Here is a 13,934-nt window from a genome sequence, read left to right on the forward strand (position 1 = left end):
TTATTTTTATACAAATGTGCATAACTTCATCTATTTCTTGTGGCTGCTCTGACAGGAAAAGGAAATTTATGACGCACATCACCCATTTATTTGGCACAGGCAGTGTTTATTGCTGAGGGAGGCATTCTCATGAAATTGATTGCACAATTTCCTCTTGGTGTACTCTTTTCAAATAATATCCCAAGACCTCTGAATTCTGTTGCTGTGCTAAGATACAGGACACTTTAAGGCCTGCAGAATACTTTAGCAGAGAGAGAGGAAAAAAAAAAGCCACACAATGGAAAATATATCTGAAAATATAATTTTGATTGCATTGTAAATCTGGAGCTTTTTCCACTCTGCTGGGAGTATCCATGGAACCGCCCATTCCCAATGGGTTAATTTTCCAGGTTTCTCCACAGAACTAAGGACTGTTCATTTTTATGGCTGTTATGTTCTCACGACTAGAGAAGGTGGTATTGGTCTGTTAGTTCATGTTCATGCCCTAGACATGCCAAGATTATAGGCATGTACGTTTTGGAAAAAGAAGAAGATACGTTCTTAGGATGATGGTTTGCTGAAAGGGTGAGATTGTTGCTTATCCCAGCTGGCAAATTGAGGTTGAAGCTATAAATGTCACAAAAGGCAGGAAGAAAGATACTGTTGCCTAGATTCAAAGGACTGTGATAATATGTATCTTATACACTATGAATGACATGATAGAGAGAGGAAGAGTATAGTTTTTTTGTTACTTACTTTTTTTCATTTTATTTTACTAAGCCTATGCACAATCGTTTGTACCAATGGTTAATCGTCTGATGATCTCAGCTGCACATGGAAAGGCACAGAGTTGAAAGCTTCTGTGCAAATATGTGCTTGTGATGACRCTCGGTACAAGAAATCATGGATTGAAAACTACAGTCAGAAAATGCAGAGCTCTTTTGTGAAATGGTGACAAAACAGAAGAACCACAGTACATAACRGTAGATAAGAGCAATAGTCTCTCTTCCCTCTTTTTAAGTATTTGGCGTACTAAAAAATACCAGTAATGCCACAGCATATCTATATGCAGAAGGTTCTACTTATGAAAGAATTGCCTCCTGAACAGCTCTTTTTCTAGTTGCCTGGTGAGTGGCTCTTCACCTACATCACTCTCCCAAACTCACRGAGGGCCATTTGGCAATCTGCTCAGCTTGCATTTTACCGTTTCACTTCTCTGGTGACTCTCCACCAACTTTGTTGTTTTCTGCGCATTTCCTGGTTATTATTCTTTCAGGCTCCGGAAGTAAGTGATCTTCACCTAAGTTTCCACTGATCACATTTCTAAATGGCAATCACCTGTTCTCAGACTGTTGATGTTTCTCTCAGGGGCCTGAGTTAGGGACACGTATTCTGCGGCTCTCCCCTTTGCAGCTGCAGCAGTGGTACGTGCTAGATGTTCGTTAGTGTAGATGTGAACGGCTCACTGGTAATGGCCTTTTGTATGCGCTGACCTCTGAACCAGGAACATGACTCAAATCTCCGAGGAGGCTGGTGATTAATCAAATAAGGGATCAACTGTGACTCAACCTTTAGATCACCAGCTGAGGTTGTGTCCGTGGATGATTAAAAGAGGAAAATATATTTAGCTACTTACAGCTGTATCTCCCTCCAGCTGAGGACAAGGCAGCATGGATAAACGTGTTTGTTTGTCAGATGTGCAAATTGTGGTTCCTCTGAAAACCTCACAGTTTACAGGAAAGCCTCAGCAAGCGCATGGCAGTTTATTGATGCTGGAGGACTTCCTGAGACTGTTTGGTGGAACTCGGTGCTCAGGGTGTTTGACATAGGCTAGCGTGTCCACAAGGAGGAAMACCCAGATGTAACCATCTGCACATGAAAGACTAAAGGTGGCTTAAAGYAGTTCTCTGTGGGAGATAATTTCCTTTCTTCATTAGGATACACTTTCTAGCTTCAGAAGCCTACAGTGTTCACAAGACCAGCTCTACATTCAGTCAATAGTGAACAGAACATATAAACTTTATATTGCTAACATATTTCACAGTGCTGTAAGATATTGGCAAACTCCAAATAGCTGTCAGGACCTCAAGGTATTCTGGAACATCCTTTGATACTACAAAGTAATGCATTTTCCATATATTCCTTTGAACACATTATATATGCAAAGTCTAGCACTTCTTACAGGAGAGGTAGAATTATCATACAATAAGATTTTTTTCTCCAGTTCTTTCATGGCTCATAACATATAAAATTTCTACTTAAAATCCAGTCTAGGAACTCAGACCTAATTTATACAGTATTGAAAACATTACAGGGCATAAATCAGTTCAATTTTTAAAGTTCCTGTATGATATTTTCAGAGCAGCCAAATTCCTTCATTCTCCTGGATTCCTTCCAAAATTCTGCCAGCGCTCATGGAAATCTAAATAACTTTGGAGAAAAAGCAGGTTTTCTGTGGAGGCTCAGATTACTCTGTCACCCTTCCTCCACTGCAGACAGGCCTCTGATAAACATGGAGAACAGGGACAGGGAAATTACTTCATTACTTCATGTCCTTTTCAATTACAAACATCTAGGAGCCTGATCCTCCTGCCAACTTGTGCCCCAGACCCTTGCAAATTTGTGGCTTTCAAAGAACAACAGTTGCATTTCCTTTGCCAGCAGGAATGAGCAGTAGAAAATGAGTGGAGGAGCTCACTTGAATTTTATTTGTGAGGGTTAATTAAAAAGATCCAAATCTCAGCTCTGTTTATTTGAAGTATGACTCCAGCTGAAATGCAAGTATGTGAACTAGAAAAGTGATCAAAACAGAGCTCCACCATTCTTTTTTCAGAGCATTAATCACTTGGTTGTGGTGTGTTGCTGTAATCTTTGTGTGATCACTTAACCTGGAAGCTGTGCTTCCAGATATCTTCGTAATATTCTCTTGTTGGTGTCTTCAGATCTACTATTTGTACTGTTCATCTGTTTTCAAAGCACATTAGGTTAATGCATTGTTTCGTTTTTACTGGCTTAGCTTTGTGTTTTGATTTATACCTAAAGAAACAAGCATGTTTTCTTTGATGTCATTTTTCCATTACTGATGAACTAATATTCCCCAAAAAAGGCTGTTTAAGATCTTATTCTGAAATCTCATTATTTCTATAAAAAAAATTCCCAGTTTCAGAACATTGTGTACCAGGAGGGGAGGGGCATTTCTACCGATTTCTATTCTGAGTGTAAATCTTAATATGCTCGACTTCAGCTCAGTGTTTAAAAGTCACGGGGACCGGCCTTGGGCTCAGCCCAGGCCTTGGTGTTCAGTGGCACAGGTGGGGTTGCTTTCGTGGGTGAGGTGGCACCTCCAGCGCGCCTGCATCTGCCCTGCAGTGCTGCACGTCCTGATCCACCTCGGATGTTAACACGGACATCGGCACAGGCTGGGGCTGTGCGTGCCTCCATGCTGGAGCGAGCGCCTGCGTTGCACCTCGAGGAGTGCAGAGCGGRGGGAGGCTGGAGGCAGCCCACTGTGGGGCACCAGTGGGGCTGAGGCAGGGACGGAGGGAGAAGAGGGCAGGGGATAAAGTGGGGGTTTCTGCAGGGCTTCAGAATTCAACCTTTGCTTTGATAAGAGCCCCAGATTTAGCCATTCTYGTGAGATGAATCTGAAGCAGGAATGGGTAGAGCAGAGCTCAGCACATGGAAGCCAAGTGGCCTCTGGAAGCTCTCATACTGCTTCTTCTAGGGTTTACGTGTTTCTTTCTTATACATCGTGCAGAAACACTCCTGTTTAAGTTGGTGGGAATTTTTCTCCGTAAAGGCTGGGGGAGTCGTTGTTTGGTGTGYGGCACCAAGGCTTCCACCTTTGCCTGGTGCTCTCATGCATCTGACTGTGTGTGTGTGTATGTGTACATGCATGTGGGCTTGCTTCTTGATATTTCCTGTTACCTCTTGGGCCATAAATTCTGCACAAACCACAACGGAGGCATGTCTGCTGCTGGATCAGCCCAAATGTGGAAGTACATAAAACAAAAAAATACTAAGGAAAAGTTCACCAGACTTGTAGAAACTCCCAGCTGGCCAGGTCTGAGCTTTGGGAGTTGACTGGAATGAATGATCTGTACCTGAAATAATTTTTCATACTCACTGACTCCCTGAGACATGACACCAGAATTTTTTTTTTTTTTTGTATAACATTAAGGTCATAATGAAGTAGAATTTTTTAGTTAATGGAAAGTTTAGATGCACTGTAAATAATTTTTTCCCTTTCAAAAGGAAAACTGCAGGTGGATGGACCCTTATTCTGTTTGCTGCTGTGTAGTAATGAAAGGCATATCTCCCCAAGAATGCTTATTGCTGTGACAAATCACAAAAAGCAGAGAGAGACTTGGTGCCTGCTAAATTTAGCCTGTGCAAATCCAGTACATTCCAAGTCCATGGAGTGAAATACTGTTTGGAGTAAAATATGATTGAAACATTTCTGGGAATATAACTCCACCGGCTAGTTTACCACCTGGACTTAGTTTTCATATTGTAGGAGAGGAATTAAATTTTTATTATTTTTAAATTACCCCCCCCCCAATATCAGTTCTCTTGTCTTCCCACTGAAGCAAGCGCTGTTAAGCTGCTATAACTTTAAGAGCATGAAAGCAAATGTTGTAAAGAGGTCACTGTAAAGGTCACACAGCAGGTTTGATGTGTCAGTGGATAAATGATGGGATCACATCTGGAACAGTTTGGTGAATAAATAAAATGTGAAAGCTCATATATCACTGCCCACCTTCCAATCTGTAAGGGAAAGAGAAAATAAATTCTCTAATAACCTTGTAAAGCACATAAAAGATATTGAATAAACTCTTGAAATTTTGTGACTAAAACTGTCCATATTAAATAATGATTTTAAGAGTGACAAAAAGCTTGAAATACAGTATGAGTCTTCCTTGTAAAATGTTGTTTTATTTTATGGTTTATTTATTAGACTGTACTTGGATAGCTTTGAAAAATATAATTCTGAGTTTAACTATGTGTTATTGAAACACTCTTCCTTTAGATATGTCCCCCAGAGGTATTTTATATTTACACTTAGGGAAAAGAATTTTCAGTTTTTATTACACAGCGCTGTATTATTGCTTATACTGCCACTATATTCTTCCTTCCACAAGTAACATTAAAATATGCATATTTTACTGCCATTACCTTCAAAAGGTCTTAGAAAACTTGTAGGTCTAAAATGATTTCTCTAAGTTGGTCATTACTGACTATTGACTTAAAATACAACAGGCTGTGTTTTGTTTTACAGGGCCATTAATAATAAGCCCCYGTGAACTGTAGGACAGCAAGCTGGAAGCCGAGCGCTCCGCGTCGCCCAGGAAGCGTGCCGTGCTAAGGGAGGGCTCGGAGCCCGCCGCCCGGAGCGGGGATGCGGGGGCTCACGCCGTCGTGCCGGCCGCGCGGCGCGCTCGGGGGCAAGAACAGCACGGGCATACCTGCCGCGGACGGTCGCGCCCCGCGGCTGAAGGGAACAGTTCKGCTGCTCGTTTGCGTCCTAGCAGCATGCGATCGCAATGCCACGGTCGCGCTCTGCGAGCCACAGGGACAGGCGCGAACCCCCAGGCTGTGCTCCGCCGACGTCACCGGGGCGGACGCCGGGTACACCCCAACTCCGACTGTGCAGCCGGAAGGGCRGGCCCGCGGGTTGTGCCACGGCCAGCGTTTTGTTGGGAAGGAAGAGCTGAAGCCAATTGCTGATACGGTCGCAGGGAGAGGGTCTGCTTAGTGCCAGCAACGGTCGGCCGGGAGAAACAGCATGAATGTGCTTGCTGGTGGGCATGAGTGTTGCATAACCATATTTAACRCTATTCTGTGCAGTGCTTTTGTCTCAAAAGAGAGATAATTTAACTTACAGAGAGAATCTTGTGTTTCAGAACTGATTTCTGATTCTCTAGACAGATCAGAGAGCGCGTCTGTTTCTGCCACAGGAGCATAGAGCTGAGATTTTTTTTTTCTTATGTTTTYCTGTGAAGGCTTCAAGTTACTCTAAGGACAAACGGCGCGTGGGAAATTCTGCGCAGGGATTGATGGGGCTGGGGTGCAGCTGCCGCTGTGACAGCCGCTCTAAGGCACTATGAGTTCTAAAGGCAACAATTTCTTTGGCAGAGATAGGTGATGAGGTGCTATGTTGGGGTATTCTTGCTCAGTAACATTGATCTATGAGTTTCTTCACAGAAATGAAACTTACTTTTTATCCAAATTTATTCCACTTAGCTTTTTTTCTCCCCCGCCCCAAGTTGAATTCTATTTAACTATACCTGGGTCTATCCGAAGACCTGCATGAATTGATTGTTTTCTCTTCCTTTTCTCTTAAAGTTCCTCTTTGGAGTCTCTTTTTTATTGTATTACTTCTTCTGAGCCCTCCATCACTGCAGCCATCAATAAACCTTCATGAGTTAACCTGTTGAGAGGAAGGATGGGAGAATCTTTCATTGCAGCTATAAGATTAAATGCTGCTGTTGAACCCTGGACAATTTTCTGCCACTAATCTTCCTGTCTGACTAATATAGTGGGATATATACTACTCAGACCTTTCAGTGATGGAAATCATATATAGATCTGATAAGCTGAGAAGTAAGAAGACTGTGTGATAAATACATTATGAAGAACTATTTTTGACAATATATTTGGAAACTTTTTGARGATTTATAGATGTCACCTCTAAAACCTCTTTTAAGAGAATACTTTTGCTGAAAAATAGCAGAATTGTATTTGACCATTTACCCTTAAAACCTTTTTCTATCTATGTATAATAATAGGATATTATGTAGGAAATGTGTGTGAACAATGATACAGAGATATCTGACTTCCAATGATGAATTCACGAAAGTCCATCTTTGGATATCCAATCTTTTTCTTGTTTCTTTATCCACCTCAGACTAATGATGGATATGGATTTATAGACCACATACTGTTCATTGGCTATATTCTATGAGGCCATTCAGATAAGATCTATAGTAATGTATATACAACAGCAAGCAGGATTAAAGTAGCACARGAAAATGTAGTAAAGAATGTTTTTTACTTGCTTGTCTGACAATCTAAGYATATTAATATTATTAATTTTTTAAACAGAATTCATTTTGTAAAGCAAACTGTAACTATTCCCATTACAGTTAACTCCAAAGTGGTTCTCTCTGCCCCATCGCAGAACTTCCCTGAAAGCGAGGAGTCTGTACTCATCATAATGTCCTTGGGGAACAGGTCTTCAGGTGAGAATGAGGGAGGAAGACCTGACACAGACTTTGTATATGTAATGACTTACACAACCATGGGAAGGCATCTAAGGATAGGTGACCATCAGAAAGCTTAGTTTTTGTTAGTAGCTCATCATTTGGTTACTAGTCATTTCAGATGTCCAACCTCTATTTTCAGCAGGCTAAATTAGCCTGTGAGAAACTGTGATTCTGCAGTTAGAACGCTTCCCGAGCCCAAGGAAACTTCAAAGCTTGGTTCTACCTGTTCTTGCAGCTGCAGTGGAGACGTAACCTAGCCCTAAGTCCATAAGTTAACGCTTACAAGTCTGCGCTAAGTTATTATGGATACAACCTTTTGGGAAGTCAGGATGAAGGAGAGAAGAAAATCCAGGAGCCCTTAGCTCTACAACTCTGTTTCTGACTATGCCTTTTTAGCGCAGCAGGGAACAGTGTCTCRGATTTCGATGGCGGCTAAGCACCTACATGTCACCCTAGTCTGCACCTGATGCTGCAGTGCTTTATCTCGTTGGTAACCTCACTCAGTGCAGCCATTGTACTTTTACAGCCATGTACCCGTTTCCTGTGGGATGTCTTCCACTCCGCCTTACTTTCTTGAGAAGTTTTAATCTTGAGGCAATGTCTGGGTTTAGAGACATGCACAGCAGGACAGCTCTTCTGTTAGGAGTATGGCTTTAATCAGAATGAAATAATACTTTTGCTAATTATATGATGTAATGTGTGATAGATGAGGTCCAAAGTTGTTTCTTCTTTCAGACTCTGCAACATGTTGTATTCTCTCTTTTCTGCCAGAAGCCATCAAACTTTTCTGAAATTCAGTTCAACCACTGCCCTTGCAAACAAAGAAGAGGCTAACAGATGATACTGTCGGCTGAAGAAAAAGAGAAACAGTATGGTTGAGGAAGGAAATATTAGTCTTTCAGAGTTATAAGGACCATGGCAAATAAACTCATAAAAGAAGAGCTGATGCCATGCTACAAAGTCTAGTCATTTTCATTGTGGACCATTTCAGCACATTTACAAACTATGGTCAGAAAAGGATGTTGCAGATAAATCCATACCTGAAACACTTTTTAACTTTTCAAACTTGGTTCTTGCGGCAGACTTTTCTAGGGGAGGAGGTTGGTCTTTGGAAATAACATATATGAGGTGAGACATGATGCATGGCTAAGGGGAGGATCAGACCTATAATCCATTGTACAGTTACGTTATGGCTCTCCAATCCACCATCCATCTGTGTCAGGTGGGTATGCCCTAAATGGGAAGTGGTAGCCACTGAAACATATAAGATTAATAGGTGATGTGTGTGTTAATCGCAGGATCATAGATGCTGGGTTTGGAATGGTATTTATAGATTACAGAGTCGAATCACCAGGATCTCTTGCAGTTTATCCCAGGTATTTTCCCTCTGAGAGTGCTAGCTGGCGTCTGCTGGAATGTGTCTGTTGATAATGCTCGCCCTGCTCCTCTCTTCAGGCTGCCATGCTGTTGAATTACTGTTACTGTTAAAAAGTTTTTCCTTGTTATCTAATCTAAACTTACCCTTCTTTAATTTAAAGCCATTACCTCTTGTAGCACATTGCTCTTAGCCAACCTCAAATAAGTCTTTCCTCTCCTTTACATTATTTCCTCTCAAGTATTAATTACCTCCAACACTTCACTTTATTTCTCCAAGCTATTTAGGTTAACTTCCCTTAACCTTTCTTCGAACCCTCCTTTCAAAGGTTAGCATTAGCTGACATACTGTCTTGAAAATGTTAACTGTTGCTAAAAGCACTTCTTATAGAGCACCCTTCCTACTGAGTGTGCAGCCAGACAAATACAGTGTGACCTTTTTTTSTAGGAGCTCTCATGGACATAGAGTGGTCATGTAGGTGGTTCTTAACAGCTGACTTTCCCAACAAGGTACTGGGTGTGCTCTGTTTTTGTTTAAAGATGGAAATCAAGGTTAACTTGAGAGTAAAGGAACTGACTGGAAAACTACCCAGTACAATTGCTCAAAACGTAAAGGGAAAAAGAGAGGGAGTGCAGCCTTGTGGTAAAGTCTGAATTCTGAAATTCTAGAGACCAAAGTCTGTCCTTTAATGCCTCACAGATTAGTGAGGAAAACATGGCACAACCAAAGGGGTTCAGTGCTGTACACTTTTCACTTTCAAGGGGTCAGTAAGAGTAAGATTTGCAGTCTTGGCTTTCAAAGCTAAGGATTGAAAACCTATTTGAGATCAGAACATTTTCAAGTCAGATGAGTAGAAATTCAATTGCACAACTGAAGTGAGGTGAGACTGTGAACCCCAAAATGCAACTGCTTGTAGAGTCACTAGTCTGGGAGTGAGGCTGCCGAAAGAAAATGTGGACCCTCTTCATCTCTGTTCTAGCCATGGTAGATTAGCTATATCCTCCAGAAACCTGCAGAGGAAGATGCGTCTATGCTCCCTGGGGCATATGGACCAGTTTTTCGGCTTCCAATGTAGGACACTGGCAGAAGTGCCACGGAGGTATTTCTGTTCATTTACCTTGGTACCAGTGCAAATCTGGTCTTTAAACAAGAATCACTGATTTGGGAGGATGAAGTTTCGCTGTGCTAGTCTGAGCAAGGCAGGTACAGATAGGAGAATTATGTTATACCTTTAAGAATCTAGCCATTAAAGTCCACATGGGAACATCTGTTTCCTTCATACTCCTTGCACAGGATGGGAGTTTTGCTCTCAAAGACAGGGAGCTTTGCTATCACATTGTATATTTTATTCTGTTCCTCTCTTTCACTTTTTCCAGTGAAGGTTGGAGGTGTTATTTGATACCTGTCAGGAAAGGGCCCATCTTTTACAACACAGGGTTCTTGTGTCACCTTTGAGACCCTCCAGTGTTGCCTGATCAACAGAGAATTAAAAAGCTCGAGCTGAGGCAGACAGGATGAAAAAAAGTCTGAGGTGCTGGCAGAATGTTTTTTGTTTGCAGCTGTTCCAATGCCAATGAAATTTGGGGACCACTGTATTTACGAGGGAGCAGGATCTGTGAGAATCCACATCCATCTCATACATGTATTCAGTTTGCTGACTGACAAAAGCCACATATCCAGCATACCCAGTTTCTCCAGTGCCTACCAGCAAGCTGCTCAGGTTCTTGTTTTGGAAACATGTGAACACTGGTAAAACTGAGGTTTACTGAATTCTTGCCCAGAGCTTTTCTGACTTGTCATCTGATATATTCACATGTAACTCATTTTCTCAGTAAATCTTTACTCCAGACCTCAAAGAGGATACAGGAATTAATGAATAGTTGCTTTTCCTTTTCTCAGAGTTCCTGTGGAAACGAATTCTTTCCTGTTTCTGTGGGCCTGGTTGCATTCTCAAGCCTGGTGCTGCTCTTTTTGTGCTGTTTTAAATCCACTACCTGAAAATGTTCCATTGCTGAAGGTACATCCCTATAGTAGTTCTGGGACTGAAATGATCGGCTGGCAGGAGGCAAATTAAGGTGTATTTGTGAATATGCCACTCTGAGGAAAATGAGAGAAAACACCTTTTTTTACTGGCTTTCACATGCCACATTATAAAAGAACAATACAAGGCAAATTCTGATCTTCAGAATGCTCWGCATGAACTGATTTAACCTTGCAATAGCTACATACTTCTTTTGATAGAAGCCAGCTGGCATTTTCTGCAAATTGTGGATGAAGCATGGAGAAACTCTGTGATTGCCCAGGATCTAACTGGTTCAGTGRTGTTCTTGGTCAGCAGTTGTGGCCTTGATCTCTTGTGGCTCTGGTCTTTCCTYCTTCCAAGGTGTACTATGTCTCTACATTCATGATCCAGTGATGTCTGCTGGAGCATTTCTGGAATGGTTGGTTCAGAAATGGCTGGTGCCATTTCAGGAAGAAATTTCATTAGTTTGTATTCTTAAGCAGAAGGTGTTACTTGATCCTATACACTTTGTTACGCAGAAATGGTGTAATGTAGTAAGAATACACCAGTGAATATGTTGATGAGGAATCCTGGAAAAATCCTTCATTTATTTCACCAAACTGGGAAGAAGTCCCTCACTTTGGAGGATGAATTCTTTACCTCTGATAAATTAAGATGTCTCTCTCTCCCTGCAGAGGAGATGTAAGAACCTTCTGCAGAAGTAGTATGCCCAGAAATAGTATTTTTTCTTTTTTAAATGGCCAAGGTGCTTGTGATGAGTGTGATAGTGTTTGTGATGAGTGTGTCTGCCTATCTGTCTGGGCACTTAAGCCTGCATAAGCCACAACAGCATGGGTACGTAAGGAGCATATAGTTCAGGTGCAGCTCTATTTCCTGCTTGCTATGTTACACTCGCTGCAGCAAAAAAATAGGTGGAAATGTGGTGATCCTACTGTCATCACTCGCATTAGACACTCACACAGTAGAAGCATTGTTTGGTAAAGGAACCTCCTCTGAAACATTCCCAGAACTCCAGATTTTGCAAACCTGCTGGAGTCTGCCAACACACACACAATTTAGCCCCACAGAAGCTAGAAATCACAGAATCATGCAAAGACATCTCCAGAGAATCATCTTGGGCATTAAATGGGGAATGATTGTTCATGCGGAATGTGAGAATGGGAAAAACAAACGTGGCACCCTCTTGAGTGGGTTGATTTTTGAAAGTAGAAGAGTTGGGTAGTATAAAGTTGCCTTCTGGGACCAGCTAATTTCATGTTTTAGTTGCTTGTAAATAAGTGAGTTTTAGATAAATGCACCCATCTAACTGAGTGCATGTTTCACTACTGGGAGGATTAAGCTACTTTAAAAGATTTAGGAGTCTACTGTGCCAGGTTCATGTTTTTTAAGAGTGAGGACTGCCAAACCCAGTGGGTGTAAGAGCTACTTTAGAAGCACTTTTATGAACTATACCTGATGCTTATCTCCAAAATACTTAARACAGCACCTGTCATAGACTATTCTTTCATCATCCTCTCTTCATGCCAAGCAGTGAAGCCATGTGGTTTCTACAACTGATAAAAAAAAAAAAAACCAGGAATACTGTATCCTGCAGCCCTGGYGTACGGTACACATTGGTAGGACTTTTTTATTTTTTTGCCCTCTTTCCAGGATTACTACATATTGGGTATGAGAGCTAATAAACTGTTTGGGAGCCACGATTATCRTGTTAATCTGGATTTGGCATTGTAAGGATATTAAAGCTCTCCCATTATCAGCCTTGTGAATGTAAAATGCCATGGACTTTTAAATATTTACATTACTGTGAGCTACAGCCCCAAAGGTATGAGGGGGCTGTATTCAGGCCTCCCACAGTGGAGTCTCAGGCGTAAAGGGGGATTTATCCTCCTGACTATGCAGGATTATCACATCCTGTCTCCCTATATAATGAGCAGAGAGTAAGTGATTGTGTTGGCTAAGTTAGGTGCTTACAGCAACCGATAATTTTTTTCCACTGGTATTAGAGGGAAGCAGGATCTGAACAGTAGGTTAAACCCTTCTTGCTATTCCGAATGCAGCTGGCTGAGTAGCTTCACATTCGGCATCTGAGTATTGAATTACCCTAGATGGGCAAGTGTGATAGCAACCTTTTTTTAGGATTCCTTTGATTGGTTTTCTGTTGACCAGACACAGAAGTGTATTGAAGTCATAGCAGGGGGGTTCTGGAGGGGACACAGTCCTTGGGAGTGCAAGAAGCAGAAGGAGCGTGTGGAACGTCAACTCTGCACCTGAGTCAGGCCGTGCAGAGTTGTCCTATGAGCCCAGGCTTCCCACTTCTTTACCTGTTTCTAGTCCAGATTGTCTAATGAAAAGGAAAGCTGTAACTAGGACAGTTGTTCAGGCAGACATAGTCATGTTCTTATGACATGTCTAAACATTTTAGCAAAGGATTATTTTTGCCATTTGCTCTTGGTACGTGGTGACTGCAGGCTGGGGGTGGCTGGCACAGAGGAGGCCTCTTCTGTGTGCTGTGCCGAACCTTTGTTGCCACAGAGCACACTGCAAGCCGTGTGAGTGGTAACATGTAAATCATCATTAGCAGATGTTTATTGTTTCTTTTCTGAAAATCAGATTTGACTAATCAGCCTAAGTGAAACRTATGCTGAAATTAATTAAAGTTTGTTTTAAAATAATTTGCATGCTTATTGCTTTTAACTGATTGTAATTGGGGCTTTTGAATACTTTTTAACAAACACAGTCACCTAGGTTGAGCTTTTCAAAGCAGTGATTGGCATGTTGCCATATGTCTTCCACTAATATTTTACCAGCTAAATGACCTATATTGCACTGAATTCCCAACCCCACTGTATCACAGGAAAAAGAAAGAACATCTCATTGTTTCCTATTATGCAATGATGGTTTTGTAATGAGTACAATTGCTGAGATATGTATGCCATGATGAAAGATGTGATGATTACAGATTAACAGAAGACAGCAGAGCTTTTATAAATAATATGCAGAGTTGACAGCACATTTAAACATAGTCTGTGGTGGAGGATCTCAGCTTTTTTGGTAAGACTGCTCACCTGAACTTGTAACTTCCAGCCAGTTCTAGCATTCCCTCGTAGCAGCAGAGGGTATGTCTATACCGTCATCTTAGCTCGTGGCTCAAGGTTACCTTTCAGGCAGGCGCTCTCATCAGACACACTGCCTACGTGTTGTCTGACACTCTGATTTGAGCCTAGTGGGAGCCAGCTGGCTCTGCAGGCAGGACATTTAGGGTGGGAAGGGACTGGCASCATCTCAAGCTCTG

Source organism: Rhea americana, unplaced genomic scaffold, assembly GCF_003343005.1.
Source record: "Rhea americana isolate MKP2758 unplaced genomic scaffold, rheAme1 scaffold_6, whole genome shotgun sequence".
Taxonomy (NCBI): Eukaryota; Metazoa; Chordata; class Aves; order Rheiformes; family Rheidae; genus Rhea; species Rhea americana.